Source organism: Microcaecilia unicolor, unplaced genomic scaffold (assembly GCF_901765095.1).
Source record: "Microcaecilia unicolor unplaced genomic scaffold, aMicUni1.1, whole genome shotgun sequence".
NCBI classification, from domain to species: Eukaryota; Metazoa; Chordata; class Amphibia; order Gymnophiona; family Siphonopidae; genus Microcaecilia; species Microcaecilia unicolor.
Genome location: NW_021963512.1, coordinates 7,942 through 31,265, shown reverse-complemented (window position 1 = coordinate 31,265; position 23,324 = coordinate 7,942). Strand labels below are relative to the sequence as shown.

General features: G+C 45.0%; 1 long non-coding RNA gene across 1 annotated transcript; it reads left to right on the top strand.

Annotated features, from left to right (window-relative positions):
• The first annotated feature begins 436 nt into the window (after positions 1 to 436).
• LOC115459374 lies at positions 437 to 17,054 on the top strand. The gene is made up of 3 exons (XR_003940260.1): positions 437 to 509; positions 3,648 to 3,651; positions 17,044 to 17,054. It is a non-coding gene; the product is annotated as an uncharacterized LOC115459374 (long non-coding RNA).
• The last annotated feature ends 6,270 nt before the right edge of the window (positions 17,055 to 23,324 follow it).

Genomic DNA, 23,324 nt, shown 5'->3' with positions numbered 1-23,324 from the left:
CGCAATACATGGATATGATTTTACAGGCTTATCAGACTTGCAGCGGCTGGGCATAGCTGAACTATGATGAGCATTTTCGGAAGAATCGGGCACAGGACTAGTTCGAGGCTTAGGGATATTGTGATGCTGATTTGTGGCTCTTGGAGATGACTGCATCTCAGTTGTCATTTTTTCAAGCAGGCCTCTCCTCAGCGGTGTCTGTGCCCTTGTGGGAAGTCAGATTTCAAGTTTTGTGGCATCAAGGGTCTCCGGTTGATGGAGGGGCTGGATCAGTAAGGTTTCCTAGTGGTCAGCAGAGCGGCTTCTTCCCCATGCTTGCTTCCAGTTTATCACTAGCCAGTGTGAGTGACTCAGGTGTAAGTTTCAGCATTGCTGTAGTCAATGAAATTGTGCTCTTCCTGTCATGCATTGCCCAGGAGGGCACTTGCACTTAGTAGTTAGTTGTTAGTCCAAATTAAAATAAGCAGGAACTAGCAACTCAGCAGCTAGCAGCAGTATTTTCACAGGCAGTTTGGTGCTGAATGAGGAGGAGTAACTTTGCCAGGGAGAATTGGTGCTCAATGAGGAGGAGTTACACTGCCAGTGAGAATACTGCTGCTAGCTGCTGAGCTGCTAGTTCCTGCTTTTTTAATTTAGACTAACAACTATTAAGTGCAAGTGTCCTCTGGGACTCTAATATTTGTAGCCCCTGATGCAGCCTTTGGGAAGGTGAAACGTGGCCACATCGGGCATTGTTTGACATTACATAGTAACATAGTAAATGATGGCAGAAAAAGACCTGCATGGTCCATCCAGTCTGCCCAACAAGACAAACTTTTTGTGTATACCCTACTTTGATTTGTACCTGTCCTCTTCAGGGCACAGACCGTATAAGTCTGCCCAGCACTATCCTCGCCTCCCACCACCGGCTGGCTCTGCCACCCAATCTCGGCTAAGCTCCTTAGGATCCATTCCTTCTGAATAGGATTCCTTTATGTTTATCCCACACGTGTTTGAATTCTGTTACCGTTTTCATTTCCACCACCTCCCGCGGGAGGGCATTCCAAGCATCCACTACTTTAATGGTGGAAACAATGGCGTACCAAGGGGGGGCGGTGGGGGCGGTCCGCCCCGGGTGCACGCCGCTGGGGGGGGGGTGTCGCGCTCCTGTCGGCTCTTCGTTTTCATGCTTCCTCTGCCCCAGAACAGGTTACTTCCTGTTCCGGGGCAGAGGGAGCATGGAAACGAAGAGCCGACAGGCGCGTGGCACCCCCCCCCCCCCCAGCGGCTTGCACCCGGGGGGGGGGTTCTTTCACCGGGGGGTCGCGCTGCACCCAGGGGGTTATTTCGCCGGGGGGGGGGGGGGGCGCTGCACCCGGGGGGCGGGGCGCATCGGCGATCCGCCCCGGGTGTTAGCACCCCTAGGAACGCCACTGGGTGGAAATAGAAATTGTTTTAGAACAGAAGACATGTGTTCTGCTATTGAGAAACTGCAGCAGTCCACAAATCAGTTTCATGTGTACCTTAAGCTTGCAGAAAAGAAACTGATTTGCAAAGACAAGGCACTAGTGGGCTGATGCTCAGACTCTGGTGCTAGAACAAACAGCACCCTGGAATAGCGCAGGAACAGTGCAGAAAAATAGCTCCTCAATGCTCAACACTAATTGCATGCAAATAATATGTACACTGTGAGACTCTGCCTGGTGCATGCACACAAGATTTTCGTGGTAAGCAAGGCTCTTGTGCGCATGCCCAGGCAAACCCGGAAGTGAAGCATTCATTGGCAAAATTCCTCTGCACCTTTAAATATAAGCCTTTCAAATTTTTATTCACTGGAAGGCTTATACTTAAGCACAGAAAATAAGCGTGTGCTTTTATTTTCGGCTTTGCTCGGATTTGCCTACGTGTGTCTCTCACTCCCAGCGCTTAGAGGCTTCCTTCCGCTTCCAAATCAAAACTGACAGATTTTAACAGGAAAATCATGGGAAATCCTCTCTTCAAACATCTCAGCACCAGCTCCGAGCTGGTGTTAGGTTTCCAGCAGTAAGGGCGGCTCTGTTTTGTGCATTGTTCTCTGACCATTTATTTTATTTTTATTTTATTTGTTGCATTTCTATCCCACATTTTCCCACCAATTTGCAGGCTTAATGTGGCTTACAATGTTCAGTCATGGCATTCGCCATTCCAGAGTAAAAGAAACAATTGGTGTTACATGAAGAACATGGGTGACGTGGAGGGGCATAATCGAACGGCGCCAGCCAAATAGATGGCCGGCCATCTATATGGCTGGCGCAGTAAAGAGCTGTCCCCAACCGTATTATCGAAAAAGATGGCTGGCCATCTTTTGCTTTGATAATACGGTTGGGGCCGGCCAAATGTCAGAGATGGCCGGGTTTGAGATGGCATAGAGGCTGGAAAAAAATGTTTTTTAAATGTTTTTTTTGGGTGGGAGGGGGTTGGTGACCACTGGGGGAGTAAGGGGAGGTGATCCCCAATTCCCTCCGGTGGTCATCTGGTCAATTGGTGCACTTTTTTGAGGCTTGGCCCTAAAAATAAATGGGCCAAGTGAAGCCAGCCAAATGCTCGTCAGAGCCGGCCATCCTTTTTCCGTTATCGGCCGAAGCCAGCCATGTCTTAACCACACCCCCATCCCACCCGTCCCGCCTTCCATACCCTGCTGACACACCCCCCTTGAACTTTCGCCGGCTTTGCGACGGAAAGCAGTTGGAGCTGGCCAAAATCGTCTTTCCATTTCCATTGGCCGGGTTCATGAGATGGCCGGCCATCTCCCGATTTGTGTTGGAAGATGGCCGGCGATCTCTTTCGAAACTAAACTGAACAGAGTAAAGGATACAATTGGTATTATATCAAGAACTTGGACAACATAGAAGAATTAAACAATCAGGTATATGGAAAAAAAAAGAACATTTAGAATCTTAGGTAGGTGGTGATGCGTAGCAGTTCCTATTATAGATCATTGTGGTATGCCTTATTGAAGAGATAAGTCTTCAGTGACTTACGAAAGTTGATTAGGTTGTAAGTTGTTTTCAGGTCAGATGGCAGTGCATTCCACATTTGCGTGTTCAAGTAGGAAAAGCTAGACGCACGTGTTAGTCTGTATTTTAGTCCTTTACAGCATTGGTGAAGGAATAGGAAATGACCTCATTAACATTCATTTGACTACATTTAAATACTATTTGAGATAATCTTTGGCACACACATTGTTTCCTGCACTAGAGTCCTCTGAACATTCTAAGCAGATTAACGCTAGTGCTAATTCGCTCTAGCACTGGTATTAGGGTCCGAGCATCGGCCCATAGGGATGTTCATTCATCAGCATGCATTCAGTTCATTAATGTGCCTTAAATAATACACCATGTGCTAAACTGATTTCATGAGCATTGCCAATTAGTACACACTAAATAGTTTTCATCAATGTTAATTTTTTTAAATTAAAACAGATGTGTGAAACCAACAGAAAAAATATTTAAAACCAACAGAAAAAAAATATACAAAAATCGAGAAAGGGCAAATCAAAAGAGCTGAAATTTTTGGCCTGTGCATATTGCTACAAAGTACTCACCTAAACAGAATTTGAAAAGCTGGTTGTTTTAAGGCTAAGTGTACATGGATACATGTAGGAAAAGCAAAATGGAGGTATGAGTTAGGAGTGTCCTAGCATGCCATGTCATCTACACCTCCCTCCCTCTAATGGTGTCGATAATCAGCAGTGTTTAAACAGGCAGAAGAGGCTCCTGCTTGTTTAAAACCCACTCAGCAGCTATCTCCAGATTTTCCACGGCAGTCTACCACACAATACTGTTGAAGATCCCCTCTGACTGCCACAGCACTGTGCAGTTAGTGCCAGGGCAGTCCAAGCATACAGTTGAGGAGGAGCTGGAAGTATGGGCACCAGCACACAAGACAGTCTGCTTAGCTGAATATTGGCCAAACACCCACATAACTTCTGGGTTAGCAGCTAACCCTTTTATTCAATGCCAGTACCTGGACGTGTCTTCAGCACTGAACCTCTGGGTTAGATTCAGCCCACAATGGGCAGTGTCTTTAAATCCATTGACTGCAATGAACTGAATGTCAAGTGACAAGACGGTGCATTTCATGAAAACATGTGAACACTTTGGAGGCAACTAAAATCTACTTATATTTAATGAGGGTAAATTTATATAGGTTGGGTAAGTCCACTGTCTTTAAAACGGGAATATCTCCACCCCAAAGTATACATTTACTGGCCAAAATACACGTATTGAACTGTGCATGTACATTGCTACACCAGGTGCATACTGACATGAATGAGCAGGGACATCTAAAAAAAATGTCTCTTTGAGGCATAAAAATCTAACTTTGATGCCACAGACATCTGCACTTTGGCCTAGCTCATGGTGGAACTGCAGCACAAGCCAGGGGAGGTACCTGGAGTGCTAAAACTGGACCTCAGTGCACTGGCTCTGGTGCTTTCAATGATGTACATAATTCTCTAGAGAGGCAAAAGCATACATTGTGGTGCATTCATGAGCCACAATGTAGCTTTGGAGAAGGAGGTCAATAAGATAGTATAGTTTGGGCTAGGATATTGTACTACTAAGGATTCAAATGAAACCACTGTCCTGCAGAGGCACATAGCTGCCCTTGGCACTTTCCTGGTACCATGCCATAGCCAACACCAGGGGCGTAGCCAGGCCTGACATTTTTTTTTTTTTAGGGGGAGGGTCCACAGTTAACATGGGGGGGGGGGGCACTAAACATATAGCTGTGAGTAGTGCTTGGTATACTCCTAAATAATGCCTTCAAGTGCACTTGATAACGGTTAGGGTGGTTAGGGTGGTGGACTCTGGTCCTGGGGAACTGGGGAACTGAGTTTGATTCCCACTTCAGGCACAGGCAGCTCCTTGTGACTCTGGGCAAGTCACTTAACCCTCCATTGCCCCAGGTACAAATAAGCACCTGTATATGTAAGCTGCATTGAGCCTGCCATGAGTGGGAAAGCGCGGGGTACAAATATAACAACAATTTCTAAGTAAAACGTCTGTCCTGCATAAACATAAACAACATGCACACTTATGGAAACCTTGGAAGCACTGACATTTTTAAATGAAGTTGCCATTATAGTAGTCTTGAATTTGGTCAACCTCTCAACACACATCACAGTATCCTGGAAAATAATTACTGCAGTGGCACATATCCCTCAACTTTATAAGAAATATAAAATACCTTATTAAGCTGTATTAATAAAATAAGTCTTCTTGTCCCTTCCTCTGGTTCTACTACTACTACTACTACTATAACTCACTTTTATAGCGCTACCAGTCGTACACAGCACTTTACAATTGAACATGAAGAAGAAAGACAGTCCCTGCTCAAAAGAGCTTACAATCTAAATCAGGACAAACAGACAGGACCAAAAAGGGTAAGGGAAGGACAGACAGAAGAACACATAAGGATAAGATAAAAGTTACAAGTCAGGAGTCAAAAGCAGCATCAAACAGGTAGGCCTTTAGGCCAGATTTGAAGGCTGCGAAGGATGGAGCTAGACGTAATGGCTCAGGAAGCCTATTCCTGGCATAAGGTGCGGCGAGATAGAAGCTGACATGAACCAGTTCAAGTCCCTGGAGTTCCTCATAGTGTTCCTTCTACCCCTTCTCCTTACAAAGGAGCAGACAAATAAAGGATTGTCTGCCAAATCACTTTGTGAAGTAACACTAAATCCTGCAAAGAAGCTTCTCAGAGCCTATGTAGAAAGCTTAACATCACCATTTCTGAACACACAAATATCAGTAGCTGTACTTTTAAAAAGGCAGCAGTGAATATACAGAACCGCAATATGCTTCCTATTGGAAAACAACAAACAAAAAGTCAATCCCGTAAACTAAAGTATGTTAGATGCCTACAGAAAAAATATATAATACTAGTATCTAAAGGGCTCAAAAGTGAGTTCAGTATAGGCTGTACCTACAACAGAGAATATATTTTAGTCAGTCAGGCTGCAAACGTGGCTCACTACAATGCTCTATACATCATATAGTACTATCTATAAATGTAGCTTAATTTTACATATGGTGCAATCACCCAAAGTGAAATAATAATAATAAACAAACTTAGTGAAATGTTTTCTCAATAGGCATCTGTATATAAATAGGACCCATATAATAGATTAAATATAAATAATCTTCACTTCCATCCAATATGGCAAAAATAGCAAACAAAAAGCACTGGAGATGCCATGCGGTAACTCCATTTTGGCTTGTGTTGGGCGCATGTAGACACTTGGCTTTGAAAATTAGCCCCTATAGTAGCCTATCCTGCTTATAATCGAAAGAGAAAAATGCCTATATTGTGACCTAAATCGGGAGATGGACGTCTTTCTCCCGTGAGCGCCCAAATCAGTATAATCGAAAGCCAATTTTGGGCGTTCCCAACTGCAATCCGTCGCGGAAACGAGTAAAGTTGACGGGGGCTTGTTGGAGGCGTGGTGAAGGCGGAACTGGGGCGTGGTTATCAGCCAAGGAGAGATGGGCGTCTTTAGCTGATAATCAAAAAAAAGGCGTTTTTACCGCGATTTTGGGTCACTTTTTTTGGACCCTTTTTTTTCATGAACAAGTCCCAAAAAAGTGCCCCAACTGCCCAGATGACCACCGGAGGGAATCGGGGATGACCTCCCTGGACTCCCCCAGTGGTCACTAACCCCCTCCCACAAAAAAACCCCACTTTAATAACTTTTTTCCCAGCCTCTATGCCAGCCTCAAATGCCGTACCCACCTCTATGACAGCAGAATGTGTTCTATCCTGTGACAGCCTTTCCCTGGTTCTGATGTGGCTCTCGGGTGAGTGTGACAACTTTTCTGTTATGCGCACTGCAGAGTCACATCAGCAATGCATTGTGGTGGGTGTAGGGTATTGGGCTCCATGATTCCACTAGCTTGTGGCAAATGCTCACGATGTTGGTAGTTGGTAGGCTCTACTCCCATGGTGCTTTTCCCCCTGCTTACTGGGTCAGAGTGTGCCCTGTTTTGTTTCCGGTAGTCCATGAGGTAGTGGCCATTTTTGTAAGCCAGTTTTGGATCCCTTTCACGTGTTAGCCACGTTACAGAACTTAGTTCTTACCTTGAATGTGGCTGAAAGAGGGCATTGTACACCATTCTGCCAGCTCTGACCTACTGCTCATCTCAGTACCAGGGAGACTCGTTGCCAGTGGGGCACAACCTCTGATTTGCAGTTAACTGTGAGTAAGCGTGCTTATTCCAATATAGGACGTTTTCGGAGAGATTAGTCTTCAGGTGTCAACTGGTGTGCCAATGTTATATAGCAGCAACAAGTCCTAGAGGCCTGCGTGTATGCAGGTCCCTGGAGCACTTTTAGTGGGTACCGCAGTGCACTTCAGCCAGGTGGAGCCAGGCCCATCCCCCCCTACCTGTAACACGTGCTGGTAAATGGGAGGTCTCCAAAACCCACTGTACCCACATGTAGGTGTCCCCTTCACCCCTAAGAGCTATGGTAGTGTTGTACATTTGTGGGTAGTGGGTTTTGGGGGAGGGGGGTTGGATGCTCAGCACCCGTGGTAAGGGAGCTATGCATGTGGGAGCATTGTCTGAAGTCCACCGCACTGACCTCTAGGGTGCCCATTTGGTGTCCTGGCATGTCAGGGGGGCGAGTGTACTATGAATCGTGGCCCCTCCCACGACCAAATGGCTCGGATTAGGACGTTTTTGAGCTGGGCGTTTTTAGTTTCCATTATCGCTAAAAAAAAACAAACGTCCAGCTGAAAAACATCCATTTTTTTCGAAAATACGGTCTGTCCCACCTCTTCATGTACCCGTTTTCGGACATAGACGCCCATGGAGATAGGCGTTCGTGTTCGATTATGCCCCTCCACGGAGCTTTAAATGTTTTAAGTTCTTTGAAAATGAGCCCCGGTGAATCCATCCAACCTATTAGTGGAACATAACCACAGAGGCATGGTATGGTCACATTTTCAATATGGTAATACTAGAACCCAGCTAAGGAACAGGTTATTTTGAGTTAGTCTTCACAGGACCAAACTTGCTTTGCTCATGCTATCACCATCCAGCTGGATAGGCAGCGTCTTAAAAGGTGGGGGATAAAGGATTTTTTTTTAACATTTAGATCCCACATTATCACAAGCAAACTCGTGTTCAATGTGGCTTACATTTGAAAATACAGCAAGACAGAATAATAGAATTCAGTTATATCATGGGAGCAAATGGATGGATATGTCTGAAACATTTAACAAAGTTGAGATCAGCATATATACCCAAACTAGACATTTAAAAGTCTGTCCTTTAATGATGCCACATGTTCATGAGTCATAGCCATATGTATCAACATGCACACATCAGAACAGGCATCCATACACACATTGCAAAATAAACAACTTCTACAGAGTACATCCAAAGCTTAATTTTTATTTTCACATTTCCATCTTCCAAAATTCTAGACAGCAGATGTACAGATCAATAGGACCCAAAGCAGTCCAAACAATAGTCAGAAACAACACAGTTTATACCTAATTGTTCAACCACCCTTACGATTCACTTTTGGGTTTGAAAAGCAAAACTACATGGATGTAAGGACTGGATAAATGAATTAAAACAAAGTTTAAAGCAAATGCCCTTAATATGTAATACTTGGTAGCAATAATTAAACAGTGATGGAATGAATATTCACATAGCAAGCAGCCTGAACCATCAGATTTATTTTCTAGTGAATATAATTAACTTTGTATGAACTTGGTGGCTAACAGTGTGCTGAACTGGACATTTAGACTGACTTTGGACAGAGCTTCTGCATGAAGGAAGCCCTTCCCTCATTTTTCAATACCTCTCTGTGAAATAATAGTAATAAATAGGCAAGTGCATTTTTATAATATACCACAGCATTCCACAAAACAAAAGGAGCAAGTTCACATGTGCCATCTTTTTCTTTTGATGTAGGCACAGGAAAAACAGATGTTAAATGCTCTCAGGTCTCAACCTAATTAATGTTTTTTTTTTTAATCTACATTTAAATAGTAAGTCTGATTGTTAAGCATCTGATTCTCATAACATGATGTCTGTTTTGGTGACCCTTTACTAGGTGAAAACATCTCTGCATGAACATAAGCTGTCCCTATAACCAGCCCCTCCAAATGACACAATGATTTACAATTTAGAACTAATTACTCAATACTTCCCCTGTGTACATATGCATGCTACAAAGCCATCACGTTTGAAAATATAAGTGAGATCAAATAAAAAGGATGACATTGTGGATAGAGCAGCTTATAGGCTTGCTTTGGGTGAACGGGGATGGCCAACAGGTGTGTGGAGGAGAGGGAAAGGGAGATAAGCCTAACTGGCTTCAGCTTTTTGACATCTCCTGTTCCGGCCTCTTGCATCGCTGTCCTTAACTGCTCCTTTCACCACTGTCCCGCTCCCTGCACTGCTGCCCTTCTTCAATTTTCTGGGCCACTGGCAGCATCAGTGAGGTAAACACATTGCCTTCGGCGGCCCCAGAAGCTTTCCCTCTGTTGCAGCGTCCCACCTAAGCAGGGCAGGAAATTGAAGCAGAGGAAAAGCTTCTGGGCCACTGAGGCAGTGTGCTTACCTTACTGATGCTGCCAGTGGCCCAGAAAATTGAAGGACAGCATTGCAGGGAACGGGATAGCGGTGCAAAGAGCGGTGAAGGACAGTGATGCAGGAAGCGGGAGGGCAGCCAGTAGTGCCTAAAACACAGACAGTTGACTAGCCATCAGGGTTGGGGGGGCTAAGGCTGGAATGAGGGGCAAGGCCCCCTGTAGCTATGCCACTGACCAACACAAGATCACAGCAGCCTGAAGGGGTTAGAGGATCATGTCGCAGAACTCAGCACCTATATGAGGATCTTACTAAATTCAGGAAAAGGATGGTAGGTGGCTCAATAGAGTTCCCCCAGAGATGTCCTTCTGCCAGACATGGAGAAGAGACACATATAAAACGTAGCTCGGGTACACAGGAGCCACAGTCCTACCAAGGGAAGGCACACCACACACCAACACGGGTCTGGGTATGATGAGTAAGACAGGTATAGGGACATTAAGGGGGCAATTCTAGAACAGAGTGGCTCCATTTAGGCACTCCAAGGCCACATGGTATATGCTTAACCTATAATGGACCCTACCATGGTATAGTCATGCCTAATATTTAGGTACATGCAGTTACACCAGCCCTAAAGCTGGTAATCCTTAGGCACCAGTTACATTCCTTAGTGGGAGCCCCATCTGTATCCCATCCTTGCTTGGCATATGTATAATACCCACTTGCAAATACCCGCTCTGTAAGTTAAGCAGGTATTTGTATAATAGCACTTGGGTGCCCTGCAAGCAATTACTCGTGCATGTGCACTCATACCCATATAATCCAAGAAACTCTATTATAAAACTAATAGATTTGAAACAACTCTACTCTTTAGTTAACAAACTAACGGATACTACCGCTCTCACATCTCTGCTCTTACTCTCTAGCCTCTTTCACTACATTGCCGTTGACTGTTGTAGAATTGATGTATGACTTTTGTAAATTTCTGTAAGCTACATTGGGCCTGCCCTTGGGTGGGAAAATGTGGGATATAAATGCTATCAATAAATAAATAAATATAAGTACTAGTATTATAAACATTTATATGCATAACTCGTGAGTAAATGTGGGCACTTAAGTTATAGAATTTCCTTTTAAATTGCTTATGTGGCCTATATGTAAAGGGAGAGAGAAAGAGAAAACAGTCAAACAAGATCTTGTATAAGATGTATAGAACAGCCCCCCAGTGAAAGTGGTGAACGTCAGAACTGTATGTGAATTCATAAAAGCATGGGACAGTCACAGAGGATCTCAAAGGAATTATAAAGCTTAGTATTTGGTATGGGTGGGCAGACTGGAAAGGCTATATGGTCTTTATCTGCCTTCATTTGCTATGTTTCTGTATTTCTGTGTACTTGTGGCTGTATTATGCTGCCTGGTTGGATGAGATGCAGGTCAAACAGGAACAGAAGAGAGGGCACCCAGATTCATTACCCTCTTGAACAGTCATGGCTATGTCATAAAATATGCTATCTCACTGCACGACCCCTGGTTACAGTCCTATCTCTAGGCCTAGATTCATGCAGGCCTATTGAGACAGGCTGTAAACAAAACATGATCTCTATACATAAAACACAGGGGAAGCTCATACAGAATACAGCCATCAAACTCATTACTTGACGTAGGAAATACAATCTGTGCACTGGCTGCCAGTATCACATCGCGTAACCTTTAAAATCCTGCTCCTGTTATATGAGATTCACAGCTCTGGCACACCCCTATCCCTTTCCAGCTATTTGATCCCTTACTGTCCTCCTTGATCACTCAGATCATCACAACAGAATCTGCTCACTATTCCCTACCCGCATTCTGACACGTGCAGCTTACAATGCTGTATTTTCTCAGTTCAAGGCCTGAACCTCTGGAATAAATTATCCCCACACCTCAGACTGTGTTCTTCCCTCCAGCAATTCAAAGTTGAACTTTCTTGTTCTTCCAAGCATACGCTTGACTCCTGCCCCACTCGGGTGTGATCGATAGTTGACCTGAATTGCACATTCCTCTACCAGTTTATCCCCCCTCCTGCTTTCCTGTCATTATTGTAGTTCTACTTCCTTCCCCCCCCCCCCACCTGTCTCTCTTTTCTTGATTTCACTTCTTCTCTCTATCATCGAATTATTATGTAAGCCACTCAGATATTACGTTTGATGTGCAGGGTGAAAGCCTGTAATAAGTATGCTAACACCTCTACAATTGTCACAGCTACTAACAAGCCTTCCACTCTTTCTTATCTCTCTATGAGCTACAGCTTCTAAAACACACAGGACATACATGTCTCAAAGGTCACCTTATCAAAATATTTCACAACTGTTTACTGCCACTGGGAATCACAGCAAATTGCCCCAAATACACTTTTCACATTACACCTTCCTTGGTAGCCTCACACAAAGCTATTGTAAACCTGGGTGGGAGCTGTCACTCCTATGTTGTTTTTCCCTCAGTTTCCTACTGTTGTTGCTTCTCCCTTTCCTCTACCCACCAAAAACAACAGCAGGGGTTTAGAGAGCAGAGCTGTCAGCTCTTTAGGCCTGTGCCCTGGATCCTTGCATACATGTGTGTTTATAGAACCTGTTATGTGATATGGAGATTGAAGAGCAGCAGCACGTGGACATCAGAAGAGGCAGAGAGCTAAGATGAACAGACCTGTAATGTAAGTGTGCTGACTTGCTCATTGCAGACTATTAATTTATTAGTTATTTAAGGGCAGTTAGAAATTGTGATCATTACCCAGCAGTAGAAAGTTTAATGTAAGTCTTTATGCACCAAAAAACAAATTGTGGAACCAGCCTGGAAGGGCAGTGTAGGATCACAATAGTTTATCAAAATAACCCCTGCCATCACAACGAAGTTTCATGTGGTGTGCCCGTGTCAGTGCTCTAATATCCAATAAAAGGGCTGTGGACATAGGTGCCCGGTATAAGAGACTTGGGGAGGCTAAGTCTCCACAGCCACAAGTGCAGCAAGGGCGGGGCGGTGGGGGAGGACCACCCCGGGTGCAGCTCGTGAGGGGTGCTGCCTTGAACATCTCCCCCCGACTGGTGCGTGCAGAACGTGCGATCAATGCTGGGGCTGTCTTCCCCCCCCCCCCCCCGACATGCGATCGATGCTGGGGCTGTCCTTCTCCCCCCTCTCCGACCAGCGCGGTATCGCTCCCCCCCTCCGCTCCTGTCATGTCTTTCAAATTTGAGGCTTCATAGCAGCAGCAGCAGCAATGATGTAAGTGCTGCTTTCAGCCTGCCCCGGAAGCCTTCTCTGGACAGCGTCCCGCCTACGCGGGAAGCTGTACAGAGAGTGCTTCCGGGGCAGGCTGAAAGCAGCACTTACATCATTGCTGCTGCTGCTGCTGCTGCTACGAAGCCTCAAATTTGAAAGACGTGACAGTGAGCAGCAGGTGGTGGGATTTTGTCTTTCAAAAAACAAATGCCAACTCTAGGCAATGCAGGTGCTCAAGAAGCAGCAGGAGGCAACATTTTGCTTACAGCCTCTACTTTCCCACAGGTGCAGTTGGGTCATTGTCGTCATGGTGGTAAGAGAAGGGATCTACTAGGTCCAATACCTTTTTTTGGCCTGGTCAGATGTAAGGGAGAGAGGGGGGCAATGGGGCAAAAAGAGGAGAGTGTTGGGTGGGGTTGAGCCTTGCAATAGTAAGAAACAAGGCATGTGGCAAAAGGGGGGTACAAATGGGAGAGTTTAGGGTGGCAAGAGGGGAAGAGTTAGGACTGGGTCAGGATGGAAAGACAGAGCGGGTGTGGGTTAAAAGGAGAAAGGGGGTGGTGGGCAAAGCGAGGAAAGTTAAGGGCGCAAGGAGGGAAGTGTAAAGGGATAAGGATGGAGAGAGAAGAGTTTGGGGTGAGTTAGTGACAGGAGCGGAGGGGGAGAGCGATACTGCACTAGTCTGGGGGGTGGGGGGAAGCGATGCCAGCCAGCTGCCAGACCAAAGGGAAAGGGGGGTGGAGAGAAGAGGATGTGATGCCACATCTAAGGGGAAGAGGGAGGAAGGAAAGCAATGGCAGGGCAGGGGAATGGGAAAAGGTGGGTGGAGAAAGGAGTGAAAGTGATGGTAGATCTAAGGGAAGCAAGAAGGGGAGGGAAGAGAAAGGTGGGTACATGAGGGCGAGGAGAGATGCATGAGGACGATGGAAGAGAGAGAGAGAAAGTGGACAAGTGCAGGGGAGAGCCAGGGACATGCAAAAGAGCAGGGGAGAGCCAGAGAGAGATGGAGAGAGAAAAAGGGGACACGGAAGAGAGCAGGGGAAAGCCAGAGAGAAGATGCTGGATGGAAGAGAGGAACAGAGAGAGAGAGAGATGAGTGGAAAGATGGGGAGAGAAAGAGGGTACATGGGCAGGAGAGAGAGAGAGAGAAGCTGCTGGGGAGAAACTGGGGGAGACTCTAGCTGTCAGATGGAGAAATGCTGAATGAAAGGAGGGGGAAAGAGAGAAAATGCTGGAAGGAGGGGGCAGAAAGAGGGAAGACACTGGACGTAAGGGTAGGGAGGGAGGGAAAGAAAGAAAGAGAAAAGACACTGGAAGGATGGGGATAGAGAGGACATGCTGAATGGAAAAGGGTCGAGAGAGAGAACTGTTTAGAAGGAAGGGGAGATAGAGGGAGACAACAGACAGAAGGATTGGGAGAGGGTAATGGGTAGAAGGATGGATGGCAGCTGCTACCTAGACAAGTGCCACTGACTGGGGCCAGTCAGTGACTTTCAGTAGCATTATCCATATACTGCTGCTGAAAATTATTACAGATAATACAGTGCTTATTTATTTATTTATTGCATTTGTATCCCCCATTTTCCCACCTCTTTGCAGGCTCAATGTGGCTTACAATGTGTCGTTGTTAGTAGATAGTAGGTTAAGAGATAACAGTTAGTGTTACATAGAAAGTGGCATAATCTAAACAGGTAATTATAATTAATAGATATTACTGATAGTAGGTAAGGTGGAGATTTCATAGAAAATAGCGTGATCGAAATTCAAACAAATAGATATACGCAAGAACATTGTTGGTAATAGTTGAGGTTGTGATGTATTACATTTGTAGTTGCTGGTCTTGTTGGTATGCCTTGTTGAATAGGTGGGTCTTCAAGGATTTGCGAAAGTCAGTTAGTTCATAAGTAGTTTTCAAGCTGGATAGCACCAGGGTGGTCAGTGGGCAGGGTGAGGACTTTCCCTAAAGTTATCTACTTAGTGGCAATAATGTGATTTAATCGGCCAGAAATGGTACTTAGCTGGTTAAATCGTGTGTTTGGGGCTAACCGTTGATTTTCAGCGGCACTTAACCGGTTAGTACCGAACTGCAAACCTGGTTTTTTGGGAGTGGAGTTGGCATGGGGTCAGTTAAGTGCTGAATATCGGCGCCTTTATCAGCCAGTTAGCTGCATAAATAGGGTTGCTGAATATCACACTTAACTGGCTATGCATAGCCGGCTCCACAAACTGGACATTCAATGCCAGAGCCCTGACATGGCCCAGCATTGAATATCCTGATTTAGTCATCGCCAGCTGAATATTATCCCCTTTATGTCTGCAAACCAGATAACTATCCAGACAAAATTAGGACAACAAAATGGCTACCCTAACTGTATTCTGTTAGCTGTATGGATAGCTGGTTACACAATGCCACTATTGATAAAGTGCCTGCAGTCACTACTGAATCTGGATTGTCAGTGCTGGCCACTATCCAGATACCATCACCAAATATCCAGATTTAATTCAACTGTTGCAGGTGTCATTTAGAAACTTGCTGACCTCCATGACTGATTTTTGACCTGTTGGATTTTCAAAAGGCATTTGACAGTATACCTTTTGATAAAATGCTCAGAAAATTAAAAACAACAAAATACAAACCAGAGTAGTAACTTAAAGAGAGCTATGAGAAGACTGACTTTGAAGAATATAAGGCAAATGCCTCAGATAATATAATATAAATCTTTAAGGAAAATTTTATAATGTGAAGGAGAAATTCTCAGAGTGTTAACTCACCCAAATGGAGCAGTACCTGAAGGTAAATATCTGCTCCTAAGGGTGGACAAGTTTCTCGATCATTGAATGTCTCCAAATTTTTCAGTATAATGTGAGCAAACAAAACCAGTGCTCCCAAATTTATAGTGATAAAAATCACCAAAATTATTCATAAATATTAACTTCAAAGTCTGTCTACTCATACTCTCAATAAACCTCATTCATACCAATACTCTCAACACTTGCGGGGATATACTCCCCTAATATTTGTCACTTACATCCTATCACTAGTTCTGAAAGTTTATTTCAAAAACAAACACTGTAATGTTCTTAAGCTGTTTTTTTATGCATATATATTATGTGATGATATAATAGATATTTTAGTGTACTAATTTATATCATATGTACACCTCTCTATTTATATACGCATGCTCGTTATTCATTTGATATCATACCTTATCATATCTTCATGCATACAACTTCCCTAAGTGTTTTCACGTATATCTATACTCTAGCACAATAGGGTAGTATACATTTCAAAACTGTGATATTACAACTGTGATATAACAACTGTAAGCATTCTTAATAAACAATTCTCAAGATAATAAAGGCGCACTTATCTCAGTGCCATCAGGTGCGTGCACCGCACCCAGCAGCATAAAAGTTCTCTCAACTTTTCAATAGTAATCCGTAATCCTCAGCTATCCCGAACTCTCTTCTATAGCTGATATCATTACGAGTTCAACACTGCAGAGTTTCGAAGAATCTTCATCAGGCACTCGAAATGTGGTTTTCTGAAAGCCAAATGCAAAGAAACGCCACGATTCTGATAGTGAAACGGCTTCCTAAAGCCAAAGGTTTTTTATGCTCCCTAGACAGGAAATGAGGACCTGACGTACAGACTAAGTCTAAACTTCAAAGGAACACAGGATGAAGCCGGTCTCCTTGATATTAACCATCTAATGTAAACAAACTGTGATTGAACAAAATATAACCAAATGTATTGTAATGGAATGTAATATGAAAATGTAATATAAAAACTGATAAATTAAATAAGATGATAAAGTGTTGTTGGGAATATAATGAAAACTGCTTAAGAAATACTACTTGAGGAATAAACTAAATTACAGTGTTTCACTCTATAAAGTCATTTAGTCCATTCAAAGCCATGGTATCCAGCTCAAAAATCCAGAACTGTTCTTTTTATTTAATACTCTATCCATGTCTCCAGCCCTAACTGAACAATCACTTGATTAATAATTGGCCATTTAAGTTGAGGGAATTGATGGTTCTCTCCATACAATGAATGACTAGAGGTGCAGTCAATATTTGTTTGTTAAGTCTGCTTTTATGTTCTGTTGGGCGAATTTTGATCTGTCTTTTAGTACGTCCGACTTACCATTTCTTGCAAGGGCATATGATTGCATATATAACATATGTGGACTCATATGTGGTATTAATCTTCTGTCTATAGATTTTCTCATTTATCAATGGATGTCACCATTGAGTGCCCTCAACTGTTTGAGCAAAGAACTGACAGTGTCCACATGCTGTATGCCCCATTAACAGGACTTCCTGGCGAGTAGGAGATTAATATATAGAATGAATCAACCTATCTCGCAAATGTTGTCCTTTACGATACGCTATACAAGGACGCTGTTGGAAAACGAAGTGAAGCGAAAGCACATCCCAATGTTGATTGATAGTCTGTGCTATTTGGGGAGCAAGGTCAGCATAGGTCAGAACACAAGCAAATGTAATCAATGATTCTTCAGGCTTATCCAATAATAATAATAATAAAGGATGCTGGGCAAACCACGATCGCTTGAAAGCACGACGTATGCTTCTGTCAGGACACCCCCTTTCTTTTAAGCTCTCAGGTAAATTTATAGCCTGATGCTTGAATGTTTCATCAGAAGAGCAGATATGCCGTAAGTGTAAAAACTGTCCCACAGGTAAGGAGTCCTTCACGCACCAGGGATGATGACTGTTGTACTGAAGAAAAGAATTGCGATCTGTGATTTTTCGAATACAGTTACTGCTGTCTCTACCTCAGTTTTTATACAAGGGTGTCCAAAAAAGGTACCTCTTTTAAGCCTATTGATAAAGGCAACATGGAGGGGCATAATCGAATGGGGGCGGCCATCTATAAGGGCGGCCATCTCTAATGACGGCCCCGTAAAGCGGCGTACCCAACTGTATTATCGAAACAAGATGGCCGGCCATCTTTTCTTTCGATAATATGGTCGGGGCTGGCCAAATCTTAACATTTGGGCCGCCCTTAGAAATTGCCGGCGTTAGAGATGGCCGCCATTGGTTTTCGCCAATAATGGAAACTAATGCGGCCATCTCAAACCCAATCAAATCCAAGTCATTTGGTCGTGGAGGAGCCAGCATTTGTAGTACACTGGTCCCCCTCACATGCCAGGACACCAACTGGGCACCCTTGGGGGCACTGCAGTGGACTTTACAAATTGTTCCCAGGTGCATAGCTCCCTTACCTTGTGTGCTGAGCCCCCCCAAAACATCCCCAAAACCCACTCCCCACAACTGTGCACCACTACCATAGCCCTTAAAGGGTAATGGGGGGCACCTACAATGTGGGTACTGTGGGTTTCGGGTGGGCTCCCATTTACCACCACAAGTGTAACAGGTAGGGGGGGGATGGACCTGGGTCTGCCTACCTGAAGTGCACTGCAGTACCCACTAAAAACTGCTCCAGGGACCTGCATACTGCTGTGATGGAGCTGGGTATGACATTTGAGGCTGGCATAGAGGCTGGCAAAAAAAATGTTTTTTTTTTTTTGGGTGGGAGGGGGTTGGTGACCACTGGGGGAGTAAGGGGAGGTCATCCCCCATTCCCTCCGGTGGTCATCTGATCAGTTGGGGCACCTTTTTGAGGCTTGGTCATGAACAAAAAAGGACCAAGTAAAGCTGGCCAAATGCTCGTCAGGGCCGGTCTTTTTTTTTTCCATTATCGGCTGAGGCCGGCCATCTCTTAATCATTCCCCTGTCCCGCCTTTGGTACACTGCCGACACGCCCCCTTGAACTTTGGCCATCCCTGCGACGGAAAGCAGTGAAACCAGCCAAAATTGGCTTTCAATTATACCGATTTGGCCGGCCATCTCCCGATTTGTGTCAGAAGATGGCGGGCCCTTCTCATTCGAAAATAAGCAGGATAGGCACCTATGTGCCTTTAAAAAAATAGGTACCCAGAACCAGCCCCATATTTGCAAAAGCCTTCCCCGGATCATAGTCAGTCAATTGAGAGGTGGATGACTGCAACTGCAATTATAGCATTTTCTCCTCCTTTTACTCCATATTTTCTAAGCATCCCTGTCTGTCAGTCAGTGGCATTCTTTTTCCTATTTCAATGATTGTGGAAATGTTTGTAAACCACTTTGCTTTGTTCAGCATGAAAGGCCTTTATATGAAATGCCAATAACCATAACTCTATTTGCTAATTCCTTTGTTGACTCATTTTCCAAAGAAGTTCTTGGTTCTTCTTTCTCTACTTAACTGTTGTCAACAATATAATCAGATGCTGAAACAGCTGTTGTCTAAGGATAAGGAAAATACTATTTAGAATAAAGGTCTTTGTCAAGCCACTTCAAGGAAACCCATGATAGAAATTATTCATGATGCTGCAAAAATTGAAAGTTGATCTAGGTTTGAAGATATTATTGTTCAAGGAAATGGATTCAGGGATTAGGACGTGGTCAGCTTGAGTACTGAAAAAGATTTAATTGGTGATTTCCAAAATAGGGTCCCTTTTACTAAGCAGTGGCCTGCACTATTTTTAGCGTATGTGTTTCCTATTCACTGAGGCCACTTTTAGCCTGGCAGTAAAATGGCCACAGTTTTCTATTTGTCTATATTTCCCAATTAGCCATGGCCATTACAACATAAGCCCTTAATGCCACTACTGTTCAACTTGTTCTAGTGTGCTTGCAAGTTCTTTTTAATCAAGCTTATAGCCTTCAGTACAAGGGGAAATATTTTTCCATCATTGCTGCTAAATCTCTTGGGGGTCCTTTTACTAAGGCCACATCAGGGGCATAGCTACGGGTGGGCCTGGGTGGGCCAGGCCCACCCAATTTCAGCTCAGGCCCGCCCACCCAGCTGATCTCTCCAGACTCGCACGGCGAACTGACGGGCGGCGGCTCTAAAAGCATAAAGCAGCCAAGCTCTTCAATTCCGTCCTTCGCTTTCCCTGCCCTCTACAGCTTCCCGCCTTCCTCTGATTCATTTCCTTTGGGCGAGCGGGACGCTGAGAGGGCAGGAAAGCGAAGGACGGAATCGAAGAGCTTGGCTGCTTTATGCTTTTAGTGCCGCTGCTCGCCAGTTTGCCGCTGTGACTAGAGAAGGAAGCCATTTAAAATCTCTGTTTCTACTCCCCTGCGCAGCCGTCGCCATTCACTTAAAACACAGCAAGCAAACCAGTGAGCTGCCTGTGCTGCCTGCATCCACGTTGTCGTCTTTATTCAGCAGAGGGTGGTGAACAGAGGGAAGAATGGGACTGGGAGGGTTGGTGAGCAGAGGGAAGGATGGGACTGGGAGGGGTGGTGAGCTGAGGGAAGGAGCAGAAGATGGATGAGACTGGAGGGTTGGTGAGCAGAGGGAAGAATGGGACCTGGGAGTGTTGGTGAGCAGAGGGAAGGATGGGACTGGGAGGGGTTGTGAGCTGATGGAAGGAGCAGAAGATGGATGGACTGGGAGGGTTGGTGAGCAGAGGGAAGGATGGGTCTGGGAGGGGTGGTGAGCAGAGGGAAGGAGCAGGAGATGGATAAGACTGGGAGGGGTGGTCAGTACAGAGTATGGGGAATGGGGGACTAATGAAGTGGGTGAAAGATGGGGGAGGAATTTAGGAGACTGGGTAAGGGAGAGACAGAGGGGGGAATGGGAGTGCTGGAAAGGGAATGAGAGGGAGATGGTCAAAGGGGAGAGAGGAGCATCGATGGACATGGATGGGAGGACAAGGCCCAGGGAGAGAGAAGAAATGGCTGGACATGGAGGGGAGGGCAGGGGAGAGAGGAGAATTTCTGGATATGGATAGATGGATGGGGGGCAGGGGAGAGAGGAGAATTGCTGGATATGGATGGATAGATGGATAGAGGGCAGGGGAGTTGCTGGACATGGATGAGAGGGGAGGGCAGGGAGAGGAGGGTTGCTGGACAGGGTGGATGGAGGGGAGGGCATGGAGGAGATTGTTGGACATGGATGGAGGGGAAGGAAGGGAAGACAGGAAGGGAGATGCACATGGATGGAGGGGAGAAAGAAGAAATTCCGGGACATGGATGGAGGGGAGGAAGACAGAGGCAGGAGATGCACATGGATGTAGGGGGAAGGGATCGAGAGCAGAAATGCGACATGAATGGAGGGGAGGGAAGAGAGAGGAAGGAGGTGATATGAAGGGAAAGAAGAAAGGAGAAAAACTGCACATGGATGGAGAAAGTAGACAGAAGCTGGATCCACTGGACAGTCAAGTCTGCGGAGGACCCAGCTTTTACTTACGGATGTAGAGCAAGAAATGAAGAAGAAAGGAGGAAGTAAAGAAATAAATGGAAAGGAAGCCCTGGAAATGGAGTTAGAGAACAGATAGCAGCAGATCAGATACTGGACCAGAACTGATCAGAAAACAAAGTCACCAGACAACAAAGGTAGAAAAAATCATTTTATTTTCATTATAGTGTTGGAATATGTCCACTTTGAGAATCAGGTGCTCAACATTAAAGTTTATATTTATTTATTTACTTATTTATGGCATATTATCCACATTAAACATGAATTAGATTGGAACCTGGGATCATTTAATTTTTTTTTCCTGGAAAGAGTAATGCATTGCCTCCCCCCCCCCCCCCCCCCCAGGCTCTCTCCCTGGCTATAGCCAGCTCTGCAATTTTGTGAGGGGAGGGTGGACGGGGGGGGGGGGGGCGCAGAGGTGGACCGGGGAGAGAGCCTGTTGTTAAACATTTACCAGCAAACCACTGTCTAGTGCCCACCCATCCAACCTGTTGGCCCACCCAAAAATTGACTTCTGGCTACGCCACTGAGCCGCATAAGCGTCTACAGGCACCCAACCCATGCCAAAATGGAGTTACACACGGTTAACGTGTGGCTCTTGCGGTAATTTCATTTTTGCTGTGCGTCCGATACGCACAGCCGAAAAATATGTTTATTTTCTGCCATGCATATCGTAAGCGCGCCAGTGGCATTTGACATGCATAGGTCATTACCGCTTGGTTACTGCTTGAGACTTTGCCGCTAGGTCAATGGCTGGCGGTACGGTCTCAGACCCAAAATGGATACTCGGCAATTTTCATTTTGCCACACATCCATTTTCTGCAAAAATTTTAAAAAGGCCTTTTCTACAGGTGCGCTGAAAAATGGTTCTGCATGCGCCCAAACCCCATGCCTACACTACCGCAGGCCATTTTTCAGTGCACCTTAGTAAAATGACCTCTTGGTTTCTGCTGTATGCAGTGATGTTCCTTAGTCAGCTGCAAACCAGGGGCGGATCACATGCACCCCCCCCCCCCCCCGGTGTAGTGTCATCCCCCTTGGCATATCACCTTGAAACACACACACACACCCGGTGCATTGCTCTTACCTCATGGGGTGCTGGAAGCAGCCACGCAGCTGTCGGGTCCGCCGGTTCCCTGTTCCCTCGCCCTGGAACAGGAAATAACATGAGAGAGAGCAGGGAACCGGCGGAGCTGACAGCCATGCAGCTTCTCCATGCACCCCCCCTGCAGCTTGCATCCAGGGCGGACTGCCCCCACCGCCCCGCCCTCAGTACACCGCTGGCTGTATGTCTTAGTATTTAAGCATCTTTTCTCTCTCCATCTATTCACAGAATTATTGCTTGGAACTGATGCCAGTCTAGTGGTTTTCTCCTCTCCCACGATGTCCAGTGTTCTTGCATCACATTTTTATTGTTGGATTTGAAATGTCTCAGGTGACCATAACTTATTTTCTGTGTAATTTTACTGGTGATATCAATTATTTGAATTTTACATATTTTTGTTGTAATTTTGTGCTTCTTGAAGCAACTGAAATGTGGCGCAAATGTACGTGCCTACATTAGGTATATATCCTCATTATTCTGTAACAACATGTATTAATTTTACGAATGCCCCCATTCTGCCAATGACCCTCCCATTTTAGTGCCCCTTTTTCAGATCACGTGTAAATTTTAGGCACGTAAATGACAATTAAATCTAATTAGTGCCAATATTGCTTGCTATTCAATTAATTGAGCACACAATTTTCAGCAACTTTTACAGAATTAAGGGGTAACTGCAGTTTGCTCTTCATGCCCACTCTCTAACCCATTCCCGCCTAGTTACTGCCCCTAACCTCAAAATGCTCTTATGGGGTATTTAGGCACTGTGATGATATTTAGGAGCCGTAACAATACTAGTATAAGTCCAAATGGTTGATATAATGCTTGAGCATAACTGTAGGCACATAACTGCAAATATTCTATAATCCCTGCACGCAACTGCTTTACATGCCACTGGCATGCCGCTGATACACCCATGCCCCTTCCAGGTCCACACACCCCTTTGAGTTGCATGCTCTGGAATTTGAGTGCACATCTTATAGAGTACCAACTAAGGGCAGTTAAGTGCGTAACTGCCAATTAGTGCTAATTAGCACCAATTAACATCAATTATAATCAATTTAAGGCCAATTAGCATCCAATAATCTATTAAGTTAAGCACACAACTGACCTTTTAAGTTGCACATGC